General features: G+C 42.5%; 1 protein-coding gene and 1 long non-coding RNA gene across 3 annotated transcripts in view; one reads left to right on the top strand and one right to left on the bottom strand.

The window, feature by feature from the left end:
• GRK5 (G protein-coupled receptor kinase 5) overlaps positions 1-27193 on the bottom strand; it is a 172963-nt gene that overhangs the window by 143674 nt on the left and 2096 nt on the right. The window lies entirely within an intron of this gene.
• Positions 1504-3884, top strand: LOC110353010 (uncharacterized). Its single transcript, XR_002402900.4, has 2 exons — positions 1504-3033; positions 3534-3884. It is a non-coding gene; the product is annotated as an uncharacterized lncRNA (long non-coding RNA).

Genomic DNA, 27193 nt, shown 5'->3' with positions numbered 1-27193 from the left:
CTGGGACATGTCAGCACATACACATACACCTCCCCTTTATGCAGGTCCATTCACCGAGGTCCTCAGAGCACTTAAACGTCAGCTTTCTGGGGAGCTCCCCTCAACCTTTGTTTATAAAGGGGGTAAACAGAAAGGTTAAGAGAAATGGCTGTGATCTGCCTCTTCAGAGAGGCAGAAGCGAGCTGCTGCAGAGGAGTGCTGAAAACGTTCACTCTCGTCTCTAAAATAAACAACCAGGAAAATTAGGCTGTCATCTGTCAAGTAACAAACTAGTCCCCAAATAAAAATTTTCAGCCCAGAGCCCTCAAGTCCCTCTCCAGCTATCTGGTAGCATTTAACGTGTTCTTTAAACACCCTGTGTACACTCGGGACTTCTCTGCAACGTGCAGTGGGCTTTGTGTATCAAAATGGCACATGGGTCTCTAAAGGGAAAGCGTTAGATGAACATCTCAGATGTTTAGTTTCAAATGTCAGACCAATTTAAAATTAAGACCGTATCACGAGTGTGTTTTCCAAGAGTGACATATAAAAGTATGTATCTATCCATGCAGCAAAAAAAAAAAAAAAAAAGGCTCAGAGCCTATGAACATCAAGTGTACAGCTGTATTAATTCTTGCTTTCACCACACAGGTGAAAGCATAACCAAAAATCAAAGAGAAATGTGTTGGCTTCCTGTATATTAGAAGTCTGTGACACTAATCCATGTATATGAAAGGATTTGCGAAGGAATCTGTAGAGAATCACGTCTCGTATTTGTGAAGTGCTAAGAAGAATTGCAAACAATGAAGATAAAAAAAAAAATCAAAAGAAAGAAAGCTTCTGACTCTAAAGGATTTTTAATCCTAGGCACGTTCAGTCTCATTTCATTCATAGCCTGAGCCAAGCCACAAAATTTGGGTCTGACCATTTCCCAAAGTTCAGAGCATTTCGAATCCAAAGATTTTGGTTTGGACCCAGCACTAGCGCTGTTACTCTATGGGTCAAATATCTTATTATAATGATAGTAAACAGCAAGAGAAAGCTCTCAGCCTGGCCAGGGCTCCCTCTGCCAGTTAATCACAGAAAATGTTCACAGCAGTGGAGCGAAGGCCGGTGCTGCGGACACCAGAACCAGCCACAAACACTGTGGCACTTACTTAGCAGGTTGGTAGAGTAGTGTCTGCTCCCTGGGTTAAATAAATTCAAAGGCTAAAGCAAAAAGCCAATTAATTACTGTTGCTGAGGTCTCAAAAAGAGCCTTTAAGCTGTCCTTGCATTCAAATCCAGTCCTGACCCCACCACTTTGGGCCACCTGCTTTTAGATGTTTCCATTCATGTATCTACAGAGACACCTTCCATTCATATCCCTCTGCCTCACCAGTTCAAGTGGAAGGCAGCAAGGATCACACACAACTGAATTAAATCTGAATTAAGCTGCATACAAACTCTGGTAGGAAGGGAACGACTGTCAGCCACAGAACAGCCCTGCTTCGTGCAAGGACATGAACAGGAGAAGCAGCTACGAGCAGGGACTGCTGTAAACAGCAGAAAGGGAAGTACACAGAGCTGCAGAACGTATCACAGCAACAAATAACAAAAAAACACGCACAGAAGCAAACACCTTTTGTACTTCTGCAGATGTATACGCTTCCCTCTGAAGATCTTAAAGCGCTTCTAAAATGTCTTACCATCACAAATGGTGTTTGCTGTCATTTTAATGACAGGGAAACGGAGGCGATGGTGATGGATGCCCAGGGTGCTGATGGAGCTGGGGCAGGGCAGAGAACCCGAGCTCTCCCCAGCCCCTCACACCTTGCTGGATGAGACCCAGCTACAGCCTAGGTAAACCACAAAAACATAATTTGTCTGAAAACTTATCTCATTAAAAAGCCTAAATTGTGGCTTCTAAAGCCTAACCACTTGGCTCTTCATCTCATCTTTATGCATTACCAGCAGTGTAATTTTCTATCCCACTTTCCTTGTGCAGTTCCCACTGCAGTAAGTGGGTTCAGTGGAGGGTCTCTGCCTGCACGCAAAGCAAGAGCTTGACCTGGCAAGCACAAACGAGCACTGGGCTTTGTCTGCAGGAACAAGTTGTTATGGTTCGTTTTAAAACCCTGAAGGAGGCACAGGATGTCTAAGAAAAACATACTGTGGGGCTGAATGAATGGGGCATCAATTTCCTTGACAGAGATGTCCTGCCTGGCTGCTCTGCTCCTCTTGTATTTTTGATACACAGTTTGGTGCCTTCATTCTGTGATAGTGGGACCTCTGCCAGGTGTTGCTACAGGCATTCATAGAGAAAGGCTTCAAGTGTGAAATCAACCCAGTTTTCTCCTTTTTTTTTTTTTTTTTTTCAGAGCAGGGAACTCTCTTTGTGATCCAAATAAACCTTGAAGAAGGCTCCAAGCCAACTTCGTCACTGTTTGCTCTTACGTAACTGGACTCGGAACACTCAGTACCCAGCAGTAACAACAATTTGCCTATATACTGAAAAAAAAAAACCTACATTTATTTTGAACTTATCAGTAGCAAAAGCCTGTCATCTTTGGACATCATCCACTAGGACTGCCCAAGACAACTTATCTGTGATTTTTGGGTGCCAACAACAATGGACACGGTATTGTCCACATTTATCAGAACGGATTTGTTACTCGAGATGCAGATAATAGAAAACAATTCCTTGCCTAGTGGGACCAAATATTTTTCTGCTGAACTAAAGTGACTTTTTTTATATTATATCCATGCATGAAATCCGTGGCTCCAGGAATTCAAAGCAGTACTTTGCATTCGCTCCTCAGGGCACAGATGAGCACAGCTGAAACCTGTCCACACGGATTAGCTTCCACCTTTGCTTCGTATTAGAGCAAACGAGGCAGAAGCCACAACCACCTCTTGTTTCCACTCAGGTCATCTCCCAGACTGTCCTGCTTCATACATCGCAGGAGGAACTCAAGATTTCAAGCTCTGCGAGCGGCTGCCTGCAGGAGGAGCTCAAGAGTGAGGGATGCTGCCAGCTTGGTCCCCAGCACAGACAGCGCTGTCCTGAGCCAGGTCCGCTGCCAGGCCCACTGGGGTCAGCCTGAGCATCACAGGCTTAGCCTAAATCCTGGCTGGTGTCTGCTGATAAAGAATATAGGAGGGAAAAAAAAATCTCCCCAACTTTCCCCCTGGGTTGCAGACTTACTGCTGGAGATTTCTCCCCCCTGGGAGAGGGGAGGGCAGGTCTCTGGCTCTGAAAGCAGAGCTCCTCTGCACCCAGCTGGGAGATGGGCAGCAATGGGCGAGGGGAGGCTTTGCACCTCCTGATTTAAGCACCTGACCTTTGTGCCTTTGGGAACGCACTGAGTGGGCAAACCCCATAGCCTGTGGGGATTCCCAATACAGGAGTCCCTCTGGGGTGGGTGGGTGCCTCAGAGGACTTTTGGGGTGCCTGGCAGAGCCTTGCAGGCTGAATTCCCTGCAGCAGAGCAGCCTGCCTTCAGACTACAGATCAGCTCTTTGCCAGGTACTGCAATTGCCCCAGAGTCACAGGTTTGCTTTTCCCTTGGCAGAAACCAAGGAGCATCTGCAAGCAGCTGCCATCCGGAGCCAGCAACAGCACTGGAGGACAGCCCTCGAGCCCAGGCTGCTGGGGCGCGCCACGAGTCCAGGCTCTCCTCCTGAACTGCTAACAAATTTATAACCAACTGCTGCAGAGCGGGCACAGAGGGAGATCTGTAACACGTACTCACCGGCGGGTTACGCACACACGGCCCAAACTGCTGGGTGACAGTCAAGCACAAGTCCCAGAATGTTTAACCTGCATAAAGGGCTTTAAGTTTAAAATGAAACGAAATAAAAACAGCATTTAACTGCGCAGACAGCTTGCTACCACCTCTGGTGGCCAAGCCAAAAGTATTAGGTAGAGTTAACTTTGGCTGACACCGCAGCATTTACTGTTTAATTTCCTGATACTTAAAAAATAATTTTTTAAAAATATCTGTATCTTGAATATATCTGTGTTACTGGGAACAGCTCCGTATTTCTTTAACAACAGCTGTGTTTTTGAATTCACATTTCACAGATTTTTCTGCTTCTGAACTCAACTCCATACAGCAGCACCCACAGCATCTTGGCAAAAACCTCCCTCCCTTGGACAAATATGTCACCAGACATTGCTGGCAGTCTGTCCTCTCGCAGATAACTTGCATGCCAAGCTAAGAATAGGATTAGCTGCTTCTCTAGCTGCTTTGTCCAGGTGCCTGCAGAAGGCCTTTTGGCGTGGCAGCCCAGATCCTCAGCAAGACTGCAGGACCAGGCCTCATCTCTAGCAAGTTATTAGGAAGTGTGTGTGGGTGTTTGGGTCAAACACATCAAAAGTCAGTGCTAAGCATCAGACTTTAGCTGCCTGGTGATACCTGGCTCATGTGACACACAAAAAAAACCTCCCCAGATATTTTATTATGGGACTTTCAAAGCATTACAGCTTCCTCTGAACTATCTGGCTTTAGCTGTCACCACACACACACACACAAAACAAAACAACAACAAAAAAAACCCACATGTGAATTATAGAGATCAGTGGTATGGCCTAAGGCACAACTTTTTTTTAGACACACATGCCTACAACTCTTATGTACCTTCTGCAGTGCACAAACAGCCCCATTTATACATATAATTAAAAAGTAAAACACTTCAGGAAAGCAAGCCTTCACTGGAGAGCCAGATGCAGCCCAAGAGTGCTCGGAAGAGTCATGAACAGTATTTGTCATAAAACATTTACAAGAGGTCCTAAAGCTTCATGGTCTTTTGTAGTGTTCTGCAAAACATCACTTTTCTTTAATTGTGAACATATCAAGTGGCGTGAGATAAAAGGTCATACTCCTCGAAGAGATGTCCGTGTGGCAACAAGGAGGATTTTTGTGCAGGAACCAAACGGTTACATGAGGCACAAAGCACAGAGGAAGGTTATGGGCACGCCAGGCTGCAGAAGAAGGCACGTGAGAGAGGCGGAGGCATCGGGAGAAGAGGTGCTGGACCCTGAGCTGGAGAAACCAGAGCTGGAGTTCACCACGGTAAGGCCACCTGAGAGTCCTGAGAGGCTGCAGTGAAGGAAGAGGACAGCTGGGAAGAAACCAGTGACTCCCCCAGCAATCTGAAGTGGTTTCAGCCACGAGTAGAAGAGAAGCACTTCTCAGCAGCAATCTGGTGCGTGTGTAGCGTGCACGGGCTGTGTGGAGGCAGCACGGCACGGTGGTTACCCAGAATTTAGCCATTTTCATTCCCTGCTCTACCTTCACTTCCTCTTACTGCTTCTAGAGGAATCTGCAGCCTCTTTGCTGATACGCAGAGGCAAAACTGGAAGAAAATAACCACATGCAAAAATATCCACGTTGTCAAGTGGAGGCTTCCTCTCTCTGTGTGCCTGTGACTAAGTAATTCCCCTCCCATTGTGTCCCTGGGACACTGATTGTCCCCCAGAACAAGTGGCCGGTCGGTCAGACGCCTCTGATGCTGCTCCAGCCCTGCCACCAGCTTGCCAAGCACGCACATTGCGACCTCCAAACCAGCCCACGTCCCCATCTTATCCCTGATCCGATATCTCCCTGTTGCTTTTTTTTTTATTATTATTATTATTTTTTCCTTACGTGACAACGTGCCGTGCCCAGGGTCCAAAGTTTCACTGGGGACACAAACCCACCTAGGACAGAAAACAAAGCTGGAGGGCCCATGGCTTGGCCCGACGCCGGGCAAGATAAGCAGCAGGGAGGTGCATGGCTGTCAGCATCGAGGTCTGCTGTGGCCAGCACCTCTTCCCTGCTGTGCCACGCGGAGCAGGCAGGAGCTGGTGTCACCTACACGCAGGCAGCACGGACTGTGGTAAGAGGCTGAAATTGTCGAGGTGAGAAGCAAGATGCAGACAAAAAGGTTTGGGGGACACCGGTTCAGTTAAACGAGCGTTTCCAGCAGGTAGGAGGAAGGGATAGAAAAGTGACCTTTTCCCATTAAGAATTACATATTTGTTTTGTTTCCCTACAAGTTATTTTTTCTGGCATTGTGACACATAAAACATTTTGAACTTTCTAAGGAAACTGTTATTAAAGCACTGAACATTACAGTGAGGGTGCGTTTGAAAAACAGAACAATTAGGCATTTCAAAGTTTATCTAACTTAGTCACCAGTACCCTTCAGCTCTGGCACAATTCAACACAAGTTTGGGGGCCAGTTTAATGATCCTTGCCTATGATGCCCTGCATATAGGAAGGAGACCTCTTGAAAATCTCTCATTGTCTATAAATCACCCCCCACCTCCCTCTGGCAGCCTGCTGGCACACACCCTGGCGAAAGAAGGCTTTCCTTCCAAGAGGAGGGCATTTTGTTCAGAGATCAAGAGCTCAAACCCACAGGACCTCTGTGGGGCTAGGGGTCCAGCAGCCCCAGGTCCTCACACGGAGCCACAACGCTGGCAAAGCAACCACAGAAACCGAGCCCGCGGGGCAGGACGTGAGGCTGTGTTCTTTGCTTTCATTATAATTCACCGCCCCAGCTCAACTTCCACCAAGTTCCCCAGAAAAAAAAATGTGCAGAGCTACTGCCAATATTAAAGGCTCTCCAAAAATTCAGCCAGACAGAAGAGGAAATTCCTTGCCACATGGAAAGTCTGGAGGAGGGGTTCCTGCTAGATAATGGGAAAGATGCTTAATGTGGCCGGGCTTGGGTCAGCCTTTCCCTTAGCCACTTGCACAGGCTTTTCTAAGGTTTTCAAGGGGAAAGAATAGGCCAGGTCTGTCTGCTTCTCTCCCTTTTATTTTTAGCTGTTGTGTGCCACACCTCTGCTATGCAAAGTGCTGTTATCTCATCCGCAGATAGGGACATCAGGCACCCGCGGCCCTCAATGGAAATCCTGCTGAAGTCAATAGGAGCTCTCCTATTGGTATCAAGGGACTGGCTGGACAGAAGGGCAATTGTTAAAAAGTGCAGAAGAATTAGAAAGGAAGCATGTTTCACTCAAGTAGAAAACTATATTCTTCCAAGTCGCTCTACGAGCACGGGAATGGGGAATTCATTAGCTTGTCCCTACTGTGAGGGTGCTGCAGGGTAGGACTTTGCTACATTTCATGCAGCTTATGTAAGCCAATCCATCCTGTCTCATCTGAAGCCAAATCACCTTTCCCCCCTTTAAAAGAAAAGGCAGAAAGCCTATTTGAATGTTGTTCAAGGCCTTGCAGAGCACAGAGCACCGCGGTGAAGATGTTATCATGCTATGCCAGGAACGCGAGGCATCCCTGACCAGAAACGCTTCAGAGCCACAGCGTGTAGAGATAAGAACCACCACCATGGCATCACACTGCTTGCTAATGTCTCTTAGCACCAAACCCAGGGGTAAATATGGGTGATGAAAGGACACGGCCTGTGGTTTTTCACCCAGAAGCAGACAAGAATGGAGCAGGCGTGGCTGTACATGACCGAGGCCTGGTGTGCAGCCCTGGCCGGCCTGCACGTGGCAGCTATTTCAGTTTGACAAGAGGTGCCCGTACCACGGAGGGACAGGCCTGTGGCAGCACGACGTTGGTGGGCACTGCCAAAAGTGCTGCCAAAATAAGGGGTCACTGCTGGAAGCACTGCACATCACAGATGCAGGCTGAAATGCACAGAGGGGGAAGAGGAGATTTGGTACACAGAGGGACTGAAGCATGCTGTTTACACAACTATGCAAAGAAAGGTTTCTTCTGGAGATTTTGGGTAGAAAAAAAATCATTTCCCTCCCTGGATACCATACTTTCCTCTTCAAAAATAACATAAATTTTATCTCAGAACTATGATTTCAGAATTTCCGCAACATCAGGTACATCCTGGATCAGATGGCTCTGACTGAGGTTTTAGATGGTTGAGGCTGGGGTTTTACAGCTGTCCCCACCTCAAAACACCAACTTTAACCCAAGCTCAGATTTTGTGGCAAACAGCAAGGCTAGAATTCTACAAACAGGGTCCCATCTCCTGACAGGTTTAAACAAACAAGTAAAACACAATAAGCAAATCCATGGAGACATCGTACCATGCAGGAGGGAACTGCAGACACCTTTAGAACCCCAAATCCAAACTTAGACCCCAAGTAACAAGGATTTCCAAAGAAACCTATTGCTTTCATTCCCATTCAACGTTAAAAGTCTTTTCCATACAGGAAAAGAATCTATTTATGTTTCATTAGTGCCAGTTTTGAATATACCAATAGGCTGTGTGTATATAGGAGAGAGGGGAGTATGCTATGCAGCTGTGAGCTTTCTTGGCTAATTACTTGTTTTCTCTTTCTGAGCAAAATAAATACTACAACAAAATTCAACAGGGCATAACAGCACGTCTATTAAGGCTGTACATTTTCCATCAGACTCCACTGGTATTTGTCTTAGCCACGCTTAGGCTAAGAAACCCCATCTATGGTATCATTCATAAATAGGAGGTGCAAAGACCTGCCCAAATACATGCTCTAAAACAAATAAAATAATACCCTGACTTGACACACAGCAACACAAGGTAGAGATGCCAGAAAGCCAGTTAAACAGACGTTAAAGTAATTAAGAAATAATTCCTTCTTCAGCATCAGCAGCATCAAAACATTTTGTTCTCAATATGGAAGCCTGTTACATCTGGTCAAATTTTTAGTTCAGAAAGATCTTTAGAAAAACCTTTAGGGAGATTTTATAGAAAATCTGAGCCCAAGGTGTGCTACCACTACAGTTTATTTCAATCTTAGTTTTGGTAGCTGAAAAATGTTCAATGTTCTAAGAATGCATCTGGAGTTCAAAATACCAAAAATGCATTAAAACTGTGATTTTAAAACAAAACCATTGCACTTAATACCCTTGAGTTTAACAATATTCTGGACACCAGCTGAATTAAAAAGCTTACAAATGAAACAAAAGGAAGTTTTTATGTATGATTTGCAAACACTAACCTTCTAAATCGCAGACTGTAGCATGGCGTACTTGCACTAAAAAATAACAGATATTTCAGGTCCCCGGCTGCCAACTGGCAAAAACTGCTGCTGTTCATATACTTTGGAAACAGGTCCCAGACTTGTCCTCAAAGCAGACGGATTTGTGCATGATTGCCTCATGGAACAATGATTTAATACAAATTCTTGAAACTCTTACAGATTTTACTTGCAAGTCACCTTTCAGAGGTTGGCTCTGAAGTCACATACGTCCTATTTTAAAGTTAGATGAACAATTCATATGTATAAATTTTCCCATGCATAAGGGTTTGGGAGAGAAATTAATATTTAAAGGTGAAAATTAAATATCTTTAATCACCTGTCCATACTCCAGCTATTTTCCTTTGCAGAAAAGACCATCGTCAAAAAATGTTTAAATTAAGTTATAAATTAGAAAACAGAAAAGGAAATATTTTCCATATGTTTAATTTTACACCATAATTATTTATTAACCAAGCCTACAGATACATGCTGTTACTCTATGGGAGTTCAAACAATACACTTACTGTTTGAAATATGCTCTTCCATTTGCCTCTAACTGGAGACATTTATTAGTTCCATATTTTACTGGCAGTAATTATTGCTGGGAGCTGTACATTCATGATCTGTGCAGACCAGAGGGAGACACCTGTGTGGATTCAAAGTTAGGCCAGCCCTAACATTTCTAAACTCTGCCTGAAAATGTTTAAACCGTTGTAAAGAGCAGATGGCTAATAAAACTCTCTCTCAAAACTTACTCGCTCTTTTTCCAGTCGACACTGGTATTTGATATAGCCCAACAGGAGCCACCAATGCAACAAACTGTAGCCTGACAAGAAGAGACCTGATAAGAAGAGACAAACTCTTCATTTCCTCTGTACTGAGCCACTGCCTTCTGTGTCCGACCATGGGGGTCACCACTGAGCTCAGTGCAAGTATTTCAAGCCATCGCTCAGGGGCTGTGACTGGCAGAAACATCAGGGCGAGTGAAAAATCATGCCACACGTGATTCACTTCTGCTTTATTAATCTCCAGCTTGTTAATCTTGCCACCAAGTGTTTTGACTGCAGTTTTTAAATGCATCTGAAAAGCCAGCTTAGGCAGTATGAACCCACCCAACCTTAGGGGTAGAAATCTTAAACCAGCTGTTAGCAAAAGCCTACATTGCTATTCCGGTGCCTGATAATCAAATTATTAATTTTAGATTCAAATCCAGTTGTTTTAAATTGCGTGATGCTTATTTGCTTATTTATTTTCAGAATGGAGTGGTGCTACTATAGCTGGTCTATTCACTTGCAACATCATCTCAACACCATGCTCCTATGTCTGGTACTCATTGTTAAATTGATTTGAGATAACATTTGACCCGTGTGTTTCCCACACAGATGAAATCTTCAGTCTCAATTTGATAGGATGAAAGAGCTTTATTGCTCAGAGCACAATATAACTGATGAATAATATACTTGGTTAACTTTTTAGATGTGGATGTGAAAAAAAAAAAAAGAAAAAGGTTCTGAGAAACTGTGGGTGCCAATGTGACAGTTAGTTCTTCAGTGCTTTCCAGAGTAGTTCTTTGGGTTTTCATGTAGTGATTTCATCAAAAAGTATCTGAATTCAGCTGTGAGTTCAATAGGTAGCCACAGTAGCAGGAACCTTTATTTTCCACTGTATTTTACCTTATTTGTGTTTTGGAAAATCTCAGATCTTAATCTGCTCGGGTAAATTGTCTGCAGGAAACAAGCAGCTCTGCAAACAGCACCCTTTTTTCTACAACACCATGTCATGGAAACTATGGTAAAACCCTTTCAGAGTTGCAGAAATATTTGTAAGAATTTAAACAACAGAAGCTTGCTGTACAAGAGGACAACTTGCTCTGCATCTTAGAGCATCTGCATCTACTTCATCTTAGGGTGAAGTAGCCTGGACTTATCTAGCAGACTCCAAGTTCCTGCTACAACAGCGAGCTGCAGTCAGCGAGCACGATGCTGAGCAGGTCTCAGGGGAGCTGTAAGCTGCTGCTGTCCCTTGCCAAGTTCCCGTGTGACCGTGCACATGGTGCTTCTCCTAGCCCTGGTGCTGTGCCTACCTGTGTCCATAGCTCCTGCAGAGGAGGGACTGCATCTCTCCCTGTGTTTGCAGATACTGAGTAGCGCTGAAGGATTCTGCATTTGCCCAACTAGTCCCGTAAGGAGTAAACAAAGAATATTTTTAGAGTTCATAAGGAGGACAGGAAACACTAAAGGCTACTTCTGTGAAATTACTGAGCTGTCGACACAGCCAATAGCAGCTAGCTTCACAAGAGAAGATTAAGTGCCTACATAAGGATTTTAATTTCAATATGCTTTTAACTATTGCTCAATGCCCAATGTATGAGTTTACAGCGAGGTAATATAAACTGTGCAGAAGGACATCATCTACTTTAAGGTCTGGGCACATTCCCTTTTGCATGTACATACGGAACAGCCCAAAACTTGGAAGGCAAAGCAGGGTTTTCAAAAGCTTTCAGAAAATTTTCAAGCACTTATTTAAGCTATTCCTAGGAAGAAAAATAAAATACAAATTCTGGTGACAAAATAAGGACATGTAAGAAAGCGTGAGGTGTGCTTGATATTCCATATCTCAGAAAGAACACGACATGTTACCATAAAGAAAGCAGACATCTCACAAAATACCAAGAAGCAGCAGAAAGAATTCACCTGGATTTGTGACGTTACCTAATTTTGAGCAGAAAGAAAGGTCTGAACTTAGTCCCGAGGTTCTCACTAAGGCAGTCTCCAGTGCCTTCCAAGGGAAATTTGCCTGGATGTCAATGATAGGAATGTTCCTTGATCTGTTTGGACATTAGTGTGGCATTAACCAAGATTGCTCCATAAGATAATTAATGATGAAATTCATTTTTGACTTCCTTACATGGCGCAGCTAAGAGGAGAACCAGGCTGAAAAATTAGCTCTAACAACCAAATAGGGGATGATTCCTGAATATTAGGTCACTGTAGAAGACACGGATCTGTGTGTTACAAATTACTACAAAACAAGTGAAATATACTGATTTATACATAGAAAATAAAAAACGCATGCAGCTCTGCAACAGAAGGGAACTTAGTTGCCAGTTCTGTATTTTCCATGCACTAATACACCCTTTATCAGATCCTTGAGTTCAGCTGCTTTACAGAAGAGATTTGGACCATGAGAGGTTACACAGCTGACCCAGGCGTGCCAAGCTGACGGGTGGCAGACTGCTCTCCTGCTGTCTAGCCTCGTCTACCATGACTTGCAAGATGAAAAAAACAAAACCTGTCATGTCAGCCCTGAGGTGCATGACCCAGAATGTGCACGACTCCCAAACCCTTTCCTGTTCCTAGGTGCAGGGCCTCCTTGTGCTGTGATGGCTGCTCACCTCTGCACCGAGCCCAGCCCCTCCGAACCAGCCGCACCCCGCTGCATCTCCCAGCCCTGGGCGATTCCTTCCCCCAGGGACCTCACCCCAAACTGCATTTTCTCTGCTTTGTGGAAGCTGGGCAGAAACTTTTGGGGATTTAGTTTACCTCTCTGCAACGAGCTGCCAAAGCGATGAGCCCACAGGGCTCAGGAACACCTTATGGCTCCCGCATGGCTGCACTGCAGCGCGATTGTTTCAACTCTGACTGAGTAATTACCAGGGAAAACACTATTTCCAAACAATTTTTAAACAGAGCAGAGTTTGGCAGACAAATAAGCCTCTGCAGTATTAGAAGATACACAATACTATTATATCCTCATGAAAAACACATAGAATAACACCATGGGCAGACTGAGATAGGAACATTTATAAATGACAGCATGCTCACAACCGTGGCTTGTGTCCCGATGGAAATTCCCATCCTATCTCATTACTTTGCAACAGTTGTCAGGTGGAATACCCCGGTAAGAAAGGGAGCCTGCTTGCCCACAAACACTGCTTCATTTCTAAAAACAAGGTACAGCCTTGGGACGAATTCCCATCAGGTCTATGTGAACTGTTGCAGATTTTGTCACGGAAGACCAGGAAATTGCTTACATACTTTAAATATGCAGTTATAGGTGAACTCAGCCAGACTGATTCTTTCTAATAGGCAGATTATTGTATAAAGATGAATTAATGGATTCTTCTTTTTAGCCTAAGAATAGAGATAAAGTACTTACAAGAACAGCAACAGTGGTAAATATAAAAATTGAGCAAACTGAAAAAAAATTTAAAAGTACATATTTCACATCATTCTACAGCTTTACTTGTATCTGCCCGCATCACAAAGGAATAAAAAGGTGTATTTAATGTTTTAAAGAGCTCATAATGCTCTTCATGTTCTTTACGACTTCTACCTATGTGTGAACTTCCTCTAGGTGAATCTCTATCTCCTTCCTGCCATACCTCCTGCTTCCTCCAGCTGATGCAGGCAGGTGACGGCAAACGGTATTTGTGATCTCTGTGCTCACCTCACTGGTGGAAAGTGGCCACTAATGTTCCTATACAAGCACTAAGCTGGGCCTTTAGCTTATTTCTTAAAAGTGTTATATACTTATTTGTGCTTTCAGCTTAAAAAGAACAATACTTGCGGCCAGTGGGTTCTGTAGAAAATGATGATGATTTTGCTGTGTTCCGTTAAATAGACTTTAATACCATTGAGCTTGAACCAAACTTTTGGCTCCTGCCCAAATTTTGTAGCTTTCTCCTTTTGAAAGTCGACAAACATACACTTCATGCAGAAGATCAAGACAGTAGAATCAGACAGGAGCTGTTGGGAAGATCAACACAATGCTGCAACGAGCCAAAGAAAGCTGCTCTTTGATACCGAAAAAGAATGATTAAAAATTACTAGACCTGAGGTTATGAGAAAAAGAGGAAAGTCGTTCCCCTTCCTTCAAATCAACAGTGAAGTGCAGCATCACACTAAGCCTTAAGCACAATCAACCCTAAAAAAAAAATCACAAGACCTTTTTAGTGACTCACATCAAGGAGTACTTTCTAGACTGCAAAACCCTGAGGTAAGTAGGTAGAGAAAGAGAGGCATGTTAACTGTGCCTCCTTTTGTAATTGCTATTGCTAACTGACTGCAGCAAATGTATTAAGGAGAGTTTGTGGTATAGAGGATGGCTGAAAATGGAAGCGATGAATATTTTATACAGTAAAAGTATCATAAAGAGATTTCAGAGGATGGACAAAACATGCAAGCAAAAATGCAACTGTGGCCACTGTTAAAATCTATTTAAAAATCTAAGAGCTGAATTTGTACCTGCTGAATAGTGCCATGGAGTTCGTTCAGTGGCATTTTTCTCTAAGACAGACAAAGAATATAAGATTTTAGTCGTAAAATTAATAGCTGTGTTTACAAGCCCTTTAAGATGCCGCCTATTTTTACTCAGTGAATCATTGCCTGTCTTTATAAAGTATATTTCATTAATCTTCACAATGCACACAAATCTCAGTGGGGTTGCTCTGTTTACATACCAAATCTGAAGTTCTAAGCCCAAACTATTTGTCACAGTATCCAACTTTAATAAAATATCTATTTATTGGAAGATGCCATTTTCTTCCATTCTCTTAAATCACAGCAACTGATTCTTGTCAAATTGTTCCCCTCCCTTTTCCCCTCCCCAGACAAAAACAGTAAGACTTAAAGAGGAAAATTCACTCCCATGCAAAATTATGCAATGCTAAAAATTGGCTTTATCTTCCAGCTGAACTTTGTCTAAGGTCAAATGAAATGAAACTTCATCTGCAGGGAGATATTAGAGAAGTTAATACATCGGTTGTTTTGGTTTTAAGAACACAGTCGTCGTGATTTGCAATCAGCCCAGATTAAAAGATCCAATGGTAATAGAGTGCAGATCTGTGCTCATGAAGTGTCTGCAAATCTCTTCATGAGTTTAATGGAACAAGCAAAATCTCCTTTAAAATGGTCTTCTTAGGATCATTTGCCAGAATTAGGAGTCAGACCCTCCAAGTACTTATACAAAATGTGACTTTCACAAGCAGGCAAGAGCCTGGGATGTGAACCACTTACTTTCACTGATGAGCAATTGCCTCTGTCAACAAACTCTTCACCTTATGGGACTGTTCACATATGAAATACATTTACCTGCTTTAGTGTTTATAGGATGGCATCTTCAGCTTGCAGATTGCACCTGCACTAACAGATTCAAGTGGACAGTGCCACAGCCTGCTGTGCTTCCTCTTTTGAAATATGAGGCTGTATCCTAACATCTGAGCGATAACCTCAAGCACTGAGATTAACAAAGTGCAGAGATCAAAGCTTTGCTGCCTGCCCTCCTCAGTATCCAGCCCTAAGAAACATGCCAGGCCTCTCACGTTTGGCTCTTTCTGGCACAGAATACACATTCCCACAAAGATTTTAATATCCCGTATCTGACTCCCAATTTTAATTTCACCTCAACTCATTGTATCTAAAAAATGAAGTATAGAAAGAAGTTACTAAGTATTTTTGAAAATTTTAGGCCAGGGACTACGAACAAAAGCATGCTCTGTCCTCACCTTGTAAAATATTTCTGAGTTTCTAAACAAGCTTCATGCCTTCACACAGCTGGTAAATGTTTGCTTAAAAATATATTCAAACAATCCTCTTGCAAAGGATTTGTAACATATAGACTTGAGCTTCATTTTGGAAGGTTCATTTACATAGCACATACATGGGTTTTAAAAAGCTGCCTTTTATTTATTCTAAACTTTCCAATTACCAGTTTGTTTATACCAACCACCACAAGGAGGTCTCAGAGAGGTCACTCAAGAAATAATATATTCCTCTATCTCCTTTCCCAACTACGTTCATGGAGCCAAAGTTCATTTCCTTCCATGAATAATCCTAGTGTCCTGGTATTATTCAACCTGTAATCTGCTAATAAGCAAGAATAAAATATTAGCAACTTTAAATAAGAACAAGAATAAACACTGAAGTGTTGTGCAGTCATATTGCACCATTATTTTTAGACAATCTGTTTTCAGTGGAGACCGCCACAAAGGGTTGTAAGCAGTGCATGGCTCATACCTGTCCTACACACATTTGCAGTCATTCTAGGCTTCTAATATTTATGGCATTCAGAAAAAGAGACATATTCCCCAGGAGAGCTGGAGGCAAACAGCATCCCAAAAAAGGAAGAGAGAACAATACTCTGAATCCATCAAAGTTTGTTACTTCATAGTCTTTTCACAGCCAAATAAACATTTTACAGCTGGAGGGCTGCATTAGCCAAAATAACAAATGTCCTGAAACCTGCTAGAGATTTCAGATTAGCCTGCCCAATGAAAGAGTTTGATCCCATGCTTTATACATTGGACTTGTGCATGGACAGAGGCAAGTATTTACTGTACAGGTCCTGCAGAATAATTGCCCAAATTTTTATTTTTATTTTTATTTTTATTTTTTAAACAGGAGTTTGGGGGGAGACTTGCTTTGAGTTTATTTTTTTAAGCAGGTTGTGGCCAAGCCTGCTGGAATGTATTACAATCCTCTGTAGCATTAGAAGTGATTGCTGACCTTTCAGAGAGCTTCAGATGGTCAGCTTTGACTGGTAGATTCAAACACCACCCACTTTAACAGTGTTCACCTGGGACATTTTCTTTCAGTCCTTTGCACAACCCTGATTTTTTGGCCAATCATCAGATGTCTTAGGGATGGTTCCTTCGAATACTGCCATCAGCTGGCAAATTCCAACATTTCTCCTTCAAAGATTTTTGCTTTTCCCCTCCATCTCTAGAACAAGCTGACTGTAGTCAGAGCTAGTTTGGGCAGGTGGGTCATGCTTCAAGCTGAGCAGTTTGACAGTTGTACAAGATGCTATCTAATCACTGTACCTTGGCGAGAAAAAGCTGTTTCTTGAGACAAATTTGCCCAGCCATCCAGCTGAAGAGATCAGAAGCAAGACCTGAATTCTGCCAATGGTTAGAAGGGAAATCCCTGATATACATCCAAAGAAACTGATGCTGGAGGCTTGAAAGCTTTAGAAGCAGGTCACTGGAAGTGTCAAATTCTGGGATGTCTTCAATACCAGAATGTTTGCAACAGATTTCCTCCAAGCTTTGCTTGGTTGTGTGGGAGTCACACAGTTATTGAACAGTGACAACACTTCACACTCTACTGCAGTACTAGGTCCTCTGGATGATTTCTGTTCAGCACTCACCTGGCAAAGAGCATCCATTACCATGGACAGAGCAGAGACAGAACAGAGAAGTCAGTCTGACTTCGAGCAGGCAAACTGGTAGAAACTATGACTAAAATAGCATAATCACAAGCACAACAGCTGTAACACAACTCATTATAGAAAAAGTGAATGCCTTGTTTGCCTTAGTCTTCACTGACAAGGCCTCCCAGGTCTCTGCAGGGTTCAAGGAGGGACAAGACCTACCAGCAGCACACGAGGGATTACTTAAACAGTTGTGGCCTACACAGGCCCACAGAACCAGAGAGGCTACACCCAAAAATGCAAGCGTGCCCAGGGCTGATAGTATTTCAAGGCTGCTCTCTGTCAGCTTTGAAAGGATGTGGAGACCCAGAGAGGCCCACTGTGACTGAAGGAAGACAAAAGGACCATCCAGGACAGTACAGGCAGTCAGACTCACTTTGGTTACAGGGTCATCTCATAACTATTTCTGGGCACATGAAAGACAAGAAGACTGGCAACCGCCAGCATGGATTTACCATGGGTAAATGGATTTACCATCCCTGACTAGCCTGCCTGCCTTCTTCAATAAGGTGACTGGCTTTGCAGACAAGGAGAAGAGCAGCGTATGTTTATTTAGGCTGATTTTAGTGAGGTTTTCAATGCTGTCTCACACAGTAGTCTCATACCCAAGAGCAGCTCTGCTGAAAAGGCCCGGGGGCATGGCAGACACCAAGCTGAGCACAAAGCAGCAGCATGCCTAGCAGCAAGGAAAGCCAGCAGCACCTTGAGCTATTTGAACAGGAATGCAGCCTGTTGACTGAAGGAAGTGGTTATTGCCCCCTATTCAAAATTCATTAGACCACATCTAGAGAGATACCACATCTAGTTTTGCCCCATCCCCCAATAAAAGCCATCAGTAAATGAGCAAGTTGTGCAGAGGGCCATCGAGATCATCAGGGGCTGGAGCTCCTGCCATGAGGGAGGCCGGGGCAGCAGGGCCTGTTCGACCCCAAGAGGGGCTTGGGGCTGCAGCAGAGGACTGACAGCAGCCAGCCAGCAGCTCTGGAGAGGTTTTTGAGAAGTTATGCCCTTCACAGTGCTGGAGGATGACAGGCAACGGTGTAAATTTAAAGAGGGTTTCAAATGGATATAAAAAGGTTTCCCTCATGAGGACAGGCAAGTAATGGAGCAGGCTGCCCAGAGAGGCTGCACGGCCTCAGCCCATGGAGGTTTTTGATTTTTGACTGGTTAAGGCCCAGATCAAGCTGGGCTAGCTGCAGAGCTGCCCCTGCTTGGACTAGAGGCCTCCTGAAGTCCCTTTCAAACTGAATTATTCTGTGATTTTAGGAAAATCATGTTTACAAATTTCCTGGATTCTTTGGGAGGATTCAAAGAAGTGAATCAAAGGGTGAACAGTCCACATAATATACTTAGAATTTCAAGAGTGGTTTTGAAATTCTTGAACAGTGGTGTGATTGTTTTGTTTTGTTTTTTGTCATTTTTGTTTTTGGAAGCCAGTTTCTTAAGAATTGTTGGTGAAAGGCAACTGTATCTCAAGAAGAAACCCTCTTGTGAGTCAGTAAGAGTTGACAAGATAGGAAATCAAGGCTAAGAAGTTTACAGTGGAGTGAGGCTGCCGGTGGTGTGCCAGAGATCTATGATAGGACTTGGACTATTCAGTCTATTCATAAATGGTCTGGAAAAGAGATAAATAACAAGATGACATTTGCTGCCAAGATGAATTTCTTCAGGACACTCGTACCAAAAACAGCCTGCGAAGAGTTGCAGAAGTATGTTGCAGTATTGAATCACTTAGGGAAGAAAAGAAAAAAAAAAAAAAAAGAAGTTCTGTGTCAGCCAGCAACGTATTACACATGAAAGAAAACAACTCATGCTATACACAAGAAATAAAGGGCCCTAAATTAGACATTTCAGTTCAGGAGACAAATTTCTGAGCTCGTTGACAGTAGTTCCAGTAAGGAATGCTTATCATAGAGAAAAAGAGCAAACAAAGTTAAGAAAGGTTGTCAAAAAAGCGAAGGACAAAGTACTCAGCATCTCTATGTCACTGTCCATGGTGCACATTCAACACATAGGGCCACACTACCAAGGGGCAGATTTAGTCACCCATTTCAGAAAGGATACAGAATTAGAACATGTGAAGAGACAAATATGATAGACCTTTCCACTTGGAGACAGGCTGATAAGGGCATATGAAAAAAGGGTATGAACTCAGGAACAACCTACTAGAAGTTAGGACAGAATCAACAAAATCAACATGTTAAATCCAAACAGAAGTATATGATTGATTTGAAGATAGTTTGCTTTCCTTCTCCTCCAAGACACTACCACGTATTCATCATGGCTGCTTCCTGAGGTTGCCAAAACAGACGTCATACATCGGCTGAGAGTTCCTCATGAAGCACGCATGTGGGAAAGTTTGCATGCTTTTGCTGCATTATGGAACTCATTGCCACAGGAAGCTGTACGGGCCAAAGTTGGGAATGTGGAAAAAAAAAAAAAAAAAGAGATAAATTCATAAGGGATTGATCCTTCTATTAGACACCAATGGACAAAACCACCTTCTGCTTGAGAAGTTCCTACTGTGAGAAGCTGAAAAGACAGGCTTGGGGAAGGCTCATTCTATCCATGCCTTTCCATAGGCACCTGCTGCTATCCAAGGTCTATCAGTGACACGGGGCAAGAAGCAGCTTTACTCTGAACACTTCTATATTCCTACCTGCCCAGCTCTCTGAATCAGAAACGTGAAGTTTGCTTTTTAATTCCTGAACCACTGTCTCTCATTGAGCAAAGAGTGAAAGGAGATGCATGCTAAAGGCACAAAGCTTCCGAGAAAGGTGCACTGCAACTCTGAGAAAAGCTTACATCATATATAAGTCATCTGGCTAATTCTTCTTAAAAGTCATCTGCTGGCGAAATAAACAAAGCACAAACTTTCCCAGATGTGTACTTCATGAGGAATCCTCAGTCAACATATGATTTATGACTTGGCATCATTAGAAAACACAAAATCATGATTCAGAGATGAAATGTAGATGTGGAATTGCTATGGAAGGAGACAGAAAGAGTTTATTCAGAGATCAGCCCCAACTCTCGTACTGGTAAGCTTTTTCACTGCTTGCAAATGTTGCACTGGACAATTGTTCTTCCTTTAATAGTAAGAAGATTGAGGCTCAGTGTTCAGATTCTCTTCGTTTTCCACAAATGTTATCCAACTAAAATTTCCTGCAAATCTGTCAGGGTAAGCAATTGCATTTTTGCACCTGGCTTCTCCACAAAAGAGGACAGGCAAGTTGTCTCATTGGACTTCTGCTGGAGACAAGCTTCCCATGCAAGTAGCAAGACTACCCCTACAGAAAGCAACTCTATTGATTTCTAGCATGCTTATCAGTAGAATCTCCTCCTGAATCACAGACAACCAACTTCATGGAGACCCAAAGCACTGAAAAAAAAAAAGAAAAGAAAAAAAAAAAAAAAGAATCTATAACAACTAAAAGTAAAGAAAATAGGAAAAGGCACGCTGGGAATTCCATTCAGTCAATCATCCCCAGTACAAAACAAAACAAAGTCTATCAGGAGCGGGGAGGAAAGCAATGGGGAGAGAAAAACAGCAGAAATGCAAGCGAAAATAGAATGACAAGCAATGAACAGTGCCAATGTGCAGTATATATATCTTCCACAGATATTTTGGCAACCTTGGCTAAATGACGATTTAGCCTAGCATCCATCCTTCCCAGCTCATCTGCTTGTTAAAGATGTCAGTTCCCTTGCATTGCCTACGGGGGTATTTTGACAGAAACGTCACCGAGGACTCATTGGTGTTGTTTTAACTTGGCATCATTGATGTCTTTGCTTTGTTTCTGAATCTCTTCTTACAGCTGCATTTCTCTCCCCCCCCCCCCCCCCTTCCTACGACACACTCAATGGCTCAATAGACTGTGCCCGAATGAGATGGCTTCCTCATTTGTAAAACTTTCATTGGAAATAAAGACTTCCTGTAGAATCACATGGGTCTCCCATAAAACATGCATGGAAGAAAGGGTTTTAATCATTTTTAGATAGGAGCAGTGTCACACAGACAAAACACTGACCAAAGAACAAATGAGGATAATACGATGGAGAAAATGTATAAAGCCTTAGATATCTCCAGTAAAGTGATGTTTAATCCAATTGAGTTAAATATGTTTTAGGCAGTGCATTAAGGATTCAGAGGTGATGTCAGACAACAGGCAATGGAGGGAAAAAATAGAAAGATTGGAAAAGTGGGAAGAATACGATAAGGGAATTGCAGCCTAGAAAAATTTAGACTACTTTAACAGAGAAAAACAAACAATCCAAATTTATTCACTGGTGGAATGCTGCTAGGAAATGAGAATGGTCCTGGAGTGCCGACAGCTAGGAAACAGCACCCCAGCAGCCAAGGTGCTGAACACCCCCATGAGGGAGAGGTTGGCCCCTTGAGTAGTTAAGTGGGAGAGGTACTGCACAGAAATAGGGTAACTTCTAGAACTTGTAATATAACCTCAGCCTACCAGGAAAAACCAGGCTCATTGAAATCATGCATTCAGTGGGACCCAGGAGAATACTCAACGAATGCAAAAATAGCTGCTGCTGCTTATTAACTGCCTCTTTGGCATCCTCAGGTCAATGGGGAACTCCATAAGCAACCTCACTCATGGAAACTACTCAGAAATATCCTATGTACTCCCTCGTGGGTACTGTCTCTTCCCCAGGGCCCCCTCTGCATGTGACCAGTTATTTCAGCTGATTTTGAGGTTGGCCAGAGAGAGGACCAGATTCGGACTGCCTGAATGGCAGACTCCATCCCTAGGCACACCTCTTGGGAACCCACCGTCGGGACTGAACTTGTCCTGAGGAGTGACTGCACAAAATTTGAGGTGGACCATCCAAGCTGACAAGCTGGAAGGAAGAAAGAACAAAACCTGTTAAACTCAGCAACAGGAAGTGCCCAGAGAATGAAAACTCGGTACAAAAGGAACTACATGAGTAAGGAGAGGAGAATAAGGAGAATTTATCTAGAAGAGTCAAGAAGATTTCTTGGGCTGAAAAAAAAAAATGTTTCTTGAAAGAGAAGTCCACAATATGAGTCATTTTTATACCAAAACTGTTTAAAATAAAAAAGTGCTTGGAGGACAGGGGACAGAATGACAAAGTAGGCCTTTCCCGATGGCTGCTAAAAGTTGGTTTCACTTCAGCTCTACCGGTGTAGTTTTCCCGGCCTAGCAGCATTGCAGCAGTGAGATCAGAGCGATCCCGGAGGTCTCAGCCTCGCAGAGCACTCACAAACAAGCTGCGTTTCCAGCCGCCAAGTAGTCCCCCACGAGGTCCGTGGGACAACTCATACATACTAATCACTTGTAAGGACTGGGAGTGATGGATACTCAACATTTTCAGTCTTTGCTGTGGCACTGAGAACTTAGCTGTGACTATCTTCATCCCAGAGCACAGCCAGCCACCCTTCCTTCATTAGTATTATTTGCATTACTCAATCCCAGGTCAGAACTGAGTCTTGAGTACTTGGGTGTATTTCTACTCCTATTATCCTGCCCATCTTTCTTGAAAAAAACGTTTGTGACAGTGTCTTCAGCTATATCTGAAGAGAAATATGAACTAGAAGCAGCTGAGCCAGCTCCACAGATTTCTCAGCCCCATCCTTCACCCATGTTTTCTTCCATCTTTTCACTTTAACTAGCAACTCTATTTTTTTCCTCTAAATAAAACAGAATACCCATCATCTTTGCAATATTTTCTTTAGAATATTTAATTTTTGTTCCCTACCTAATCACAAGGCAGTATGCATTTTTAAACCATCCAGGCAAAATAATTACAAAAATAATCCAGCCAAGTGTAATCAAACTGCAGGGTTCTTTATTTTCCTGGCCTCTTAATTTAATTTCACATCCAGTGGTCTTAAAGAAACATTGGGATATCATCTTGTTATTGTTTAGGTTGTGTGCCTGTAAAAATGAGGAGTAATTGGTTCTTTTCTTACTCACTGCCACACAGAAAACTCATATACCAGATAGAATATTTTTGGAGTAAAGACTTGGGGATAAATCTCACAGATGAGCACAAGATAGATTCTTAGCTCCCATTTTCATAGGCAAAAATCAAACGGAAGGGTAGTATTTCCTATCCAGCTGTAAAGGAAGAGGAACCCTTGTTCGATTGTTTGGTTTTGAGTATTATTTTGTAAAGACTGGAACTGCTTTGATAAAATCTTTTGTTTATAAACTTTCTCAACACAGTGATATGGATTCTGAAGTGATTTTTGTCATTTTACCCATGAGAATAGTCACAGCACAAAAAGCTAAATACAGTCGCAAACTTATGCCTGTATCTTGGATAAACACTGAGAATTCCTTGCTGTGTGGATGACTTTAGCAATGCTAAGACCTCAGAAAAGGAACATATTGGTAATGAATACAGGTAGTCTCTTCCCAGATTTATTATTTTTCACTTGACAAAATCAATCACATGAGGTTAATGGGGCAGATATACATAGCTCTATCCAAACCTCCGTAGTTAACATCTGTCCGAGAAGACTGACCAGCTGATGGTTTTGTGTGTTAATAACCTAAGAGACCATCACAGCTCAGTACTAAATATTTTTTTAAATGCCTACAAACCCATTAAAATCAATAGCAATTAGACCAAAACACTGCCACACCACAGCAACAACAAGTATGAAGGGGCATAGTCCTCTCTCTTCAGCCAGGAAACTTGGGGAGAAGAGCTCTTGGTTTCTCGAGCATCGCTACATCTCAAGACCAGCTGCCCACAACGGCGAGCTGGAGAACCCCAGGGACAACCCCAGACAAGAAGCAGAGTGCCCACAAAGAGCACAGCTACTGCAGCTCTAACCTGCCTTGCATCAGCTCTACTATAAAAACATGAAAAGGGATTTCATACACACACACGCTTGCTCTAAATTGGGTACGGTGAGGAATCTTTCTGTCATTCAGACTTGCACATTCTTTTCACAAAGGCCTGAAGCCTCCCGTTTTCTGAATTTTCTTGATCAGAAAGTAATGAAATATTCTGAGCTCTTTTGGATATTTGTTTTTTACCCCAAAAGAAATGGTTACAGCTTGAAAAAGAATCTCATTTTTAAATCTAATGCTTAAAAGCACTCTATCTTACATCTGAAGTAATGGCTGATTCCATTCTTGGATTTGTTCATTTTTTTCTTGTAAGCTACTGCAGTGACGAGAGCTTTTCTTGAATTCCAAAAAGAAAACTAGACTGAGTCACTGCATACAAGCATCCTCTGCTTATAGAAACAACATTTTCCTTACAAAGTACTTTGTTTTTAAGTCAAGGGATACGGGACAGGACCTTAGATTCTGCATTCCAAGCGTCGGCTAATGAACTTGCTAAAGTTAAGTTGCAATAATCATATTCTCCATGGGGTTTTGGCTGTCGCTATAGTCACCTTCTTTCCTTCAAAATATGCTTTTCATTGTTCTACTGCCCTTTTTCCAATTGCTCTGCAGCCAAGTTCTTGGAAAGCAATCACGCTTCTTGTTTAGGATTTATTGCTAGTCTTTTGCCAATAAGGACACGCACAAATCTCTCCTGTGATCATCTGCAAAAGCAAGCTAAAAATACGGCAATATAAAAACAGGCACATTTTGCATGTTAAATGGCATCAGTGTGCAGTCACCAAAAATTTCTGAGATATATATAAAAGAAGGTTGAGCCTTTTGGCTAGGCTGATCAAAGGCACTGCTTGGGTGCCATAAATAAGTTTATTTTAGAATCCCAGTCTCCTCAGAAAGGAAAAAAAAATGTGTTTTTGTTGTGTTTTAGTAGCTGCAACATTTTTTCCTTTTATCAGGTTTACACAGTAAAGTTTGTGCTTTAGAAATTTAAGGTCTGAGGAAAATAATAGTTTATCTTCCAAACTGGCTGCCTTAAGACTAATAACCATGATGACTAATGCCGTTATCGCTAAAACTTTAAAGCGGTGAAAACTGGTCATTTGTTTGGTTTTTACAAGATTGTAAAGGATCTTGCTATTTCAAGTTGTATTTAGGTTTTGAAATGTGTTTCAGGTTGTCCAAGAAAATTCATGTGTGGAGCAGCAGCAGATTATACGAGGGAACACTGATCTTATAGCTCGGAAATAATGGCTCATGACAAAGAGTATCTGGGAAATCACCGTGCCTTGGCCACGCTTATCTGACCATATTGCTTGTTTTCCATACAAACATTCTGGTGTAATCATCAGCCTATTTGAAAGACTTTTATCAGCTTACTGCTTTTTACAGGCAGGGGTAGAGTCAGGACTGTAGGGATCTGTTTTAAATCTCCACTCTGTTAGGACTGTTAAAGTGCCTCTGAAATTTGGGAAGAGTCGGTCCTTGGTCCCTTCGCAACCCTTCTCCTTGTTTCTGATGAGGTCCTCTCTTAAACAGCCTCAAATTGGGAAAATGAATCAGGACTCATTCATGAGCCTGGGTTCCCTTTCAGCAGCTTGGTGTATTCCAGTTCCTAATGGCTACGTGATTCTGTGGTTCAGACGTGATCGCTGAGACTCAGAAACAAGAGGGCTAATGAAAAGATCCAGATAAATGTTTCACCACCTCATAATTTGGGGTTCTTACTCAACCTGAAATGACTGCGATTGTTATTATTCTGCTGTTCTTTTTATGATTCTCATCTTTCTTGTCTTTTCTTCTCTGCTTATTCTTTTCCCCAGGCAATAAGAGATGGTCCCAAATACCTATTTGGTTCCTATAATTAAACCAGATGTATTTTCTATTCAGTCTGAAAAGGGACTGGCCATTTGTGCAATAGGATTTTGCATACAAGAAAAAAGAAATGATCATTGAGGAAACAACATAAATTCATTCCTAATAAATTATAAATGAACTTTGAAATGCAATAAAACTCCATTTTTTTCTATGCTCAGGCTGGTAGACCTCTGAGTACAAATAACTCATGTGATTTTATCTCAAACTTTATATTCTGCAAGCAGATGATGATTTCCTGAAATTCATTCTCTGCTTGAAATTATTCAGTGAAATACATTTTTGTATGTGAATTGCATTTACTTTTTTTGTTGCTCTAATAAGATTACTCATGTATCACAAGGCATCAGTTAATTCTGGGTGTGCTTCTCATTGTAATCATCAGGATTCTGGTACGAGTATTTGTATAACAGTTATAAAACTTGCTTCCCACTATTTCAGCAAAGAAATCCACTTTGCATCAGTGGTTGCTGTAATAAAATTTGGTCACAAAGGAATTTACACAAGGGACCCCAGAAAAGCCGCTTGCAGGGCCAAAGCAAACGAGTTGCAAAATTTAAACCAATATTTGCTAGAAAATGTTTGTGCTGGTCACTCGGCCCTACTCCTGAGGCCCTTACAAAAGTCCTCACTGCTGGACTTAACACTGCAGGTCTTCCTAAAGTTTAGTTTCTCTGAAACTAATCTGAAATATTTTTTTGATGCCGATATTGGATTTGCGCTCCCCTTTGCAATTTTGATAAGCCTTCTGCTTTTACTAATGGCTGCAGAACGGATCCCATTATTTCGCTACCTCCAACATCAAATACCGCACCGCAGGCACCAACAACCACCGAACTGAGCTAACACGGCTTCTGCTTTTGACTTCACAAGTGCAAGCACACATGCATGTACTTGGCTGCGGCTACGTGTTCACCTAGCTACATCTATCCACGCAGCCTGCAGGACCTGGAACAAGCTTATTCTTAGGTACCATCATCCCCAATCTATTAATTTGGGTTTACTCTTGGTCTTCAACACGCTGTCCATCTTCTCCATCTGAAATGGCATCCACTGACATTATTCCCTGCAAATTTTAAAAACACTTTACTCACAGAAGTGTGCGCGCAATGATAATTAAAAATCTGGAAACAGGGATAAAAACTGTGGCTTTGTGATGTCAGGTACACAACGGCTCATCCATTCTTCATTTCAGAAAAATTCAGCTCCCTCTCCCCCAAATATAGAAGTTTTATAAATAAATAAGCACCAGGCCTCAAACATTGTTGCTGGAACTTCATGCAGAGTTAGAAGAAGAGTTGGAGTATAGTTTGGAGAAAGCCCTGATAAA

The sequence above is a fragment of the Anas platyrhynchos genome, chromosome 6 (genome assembly GCF_047663525.1).
Source record: "Anas platyrhynchos isolate ZD024472 breed Pekin duck chromosome 6, IASCAAS_PekinDuck_T2T, whole genome shotgun sequence".
NCBI classification, from domain to species: domain Eukaryota; kingdom Metazoa; phylum Chordata; class Aves; order Anseriformes; family Anatidae; genus Anas; species Anas platyrhynchos.
The sequence above is the reverse complement of the archived record's forward strand: the minus strand, read 5'-3'. Positions and strand labels throughout refer to the sequence as shown.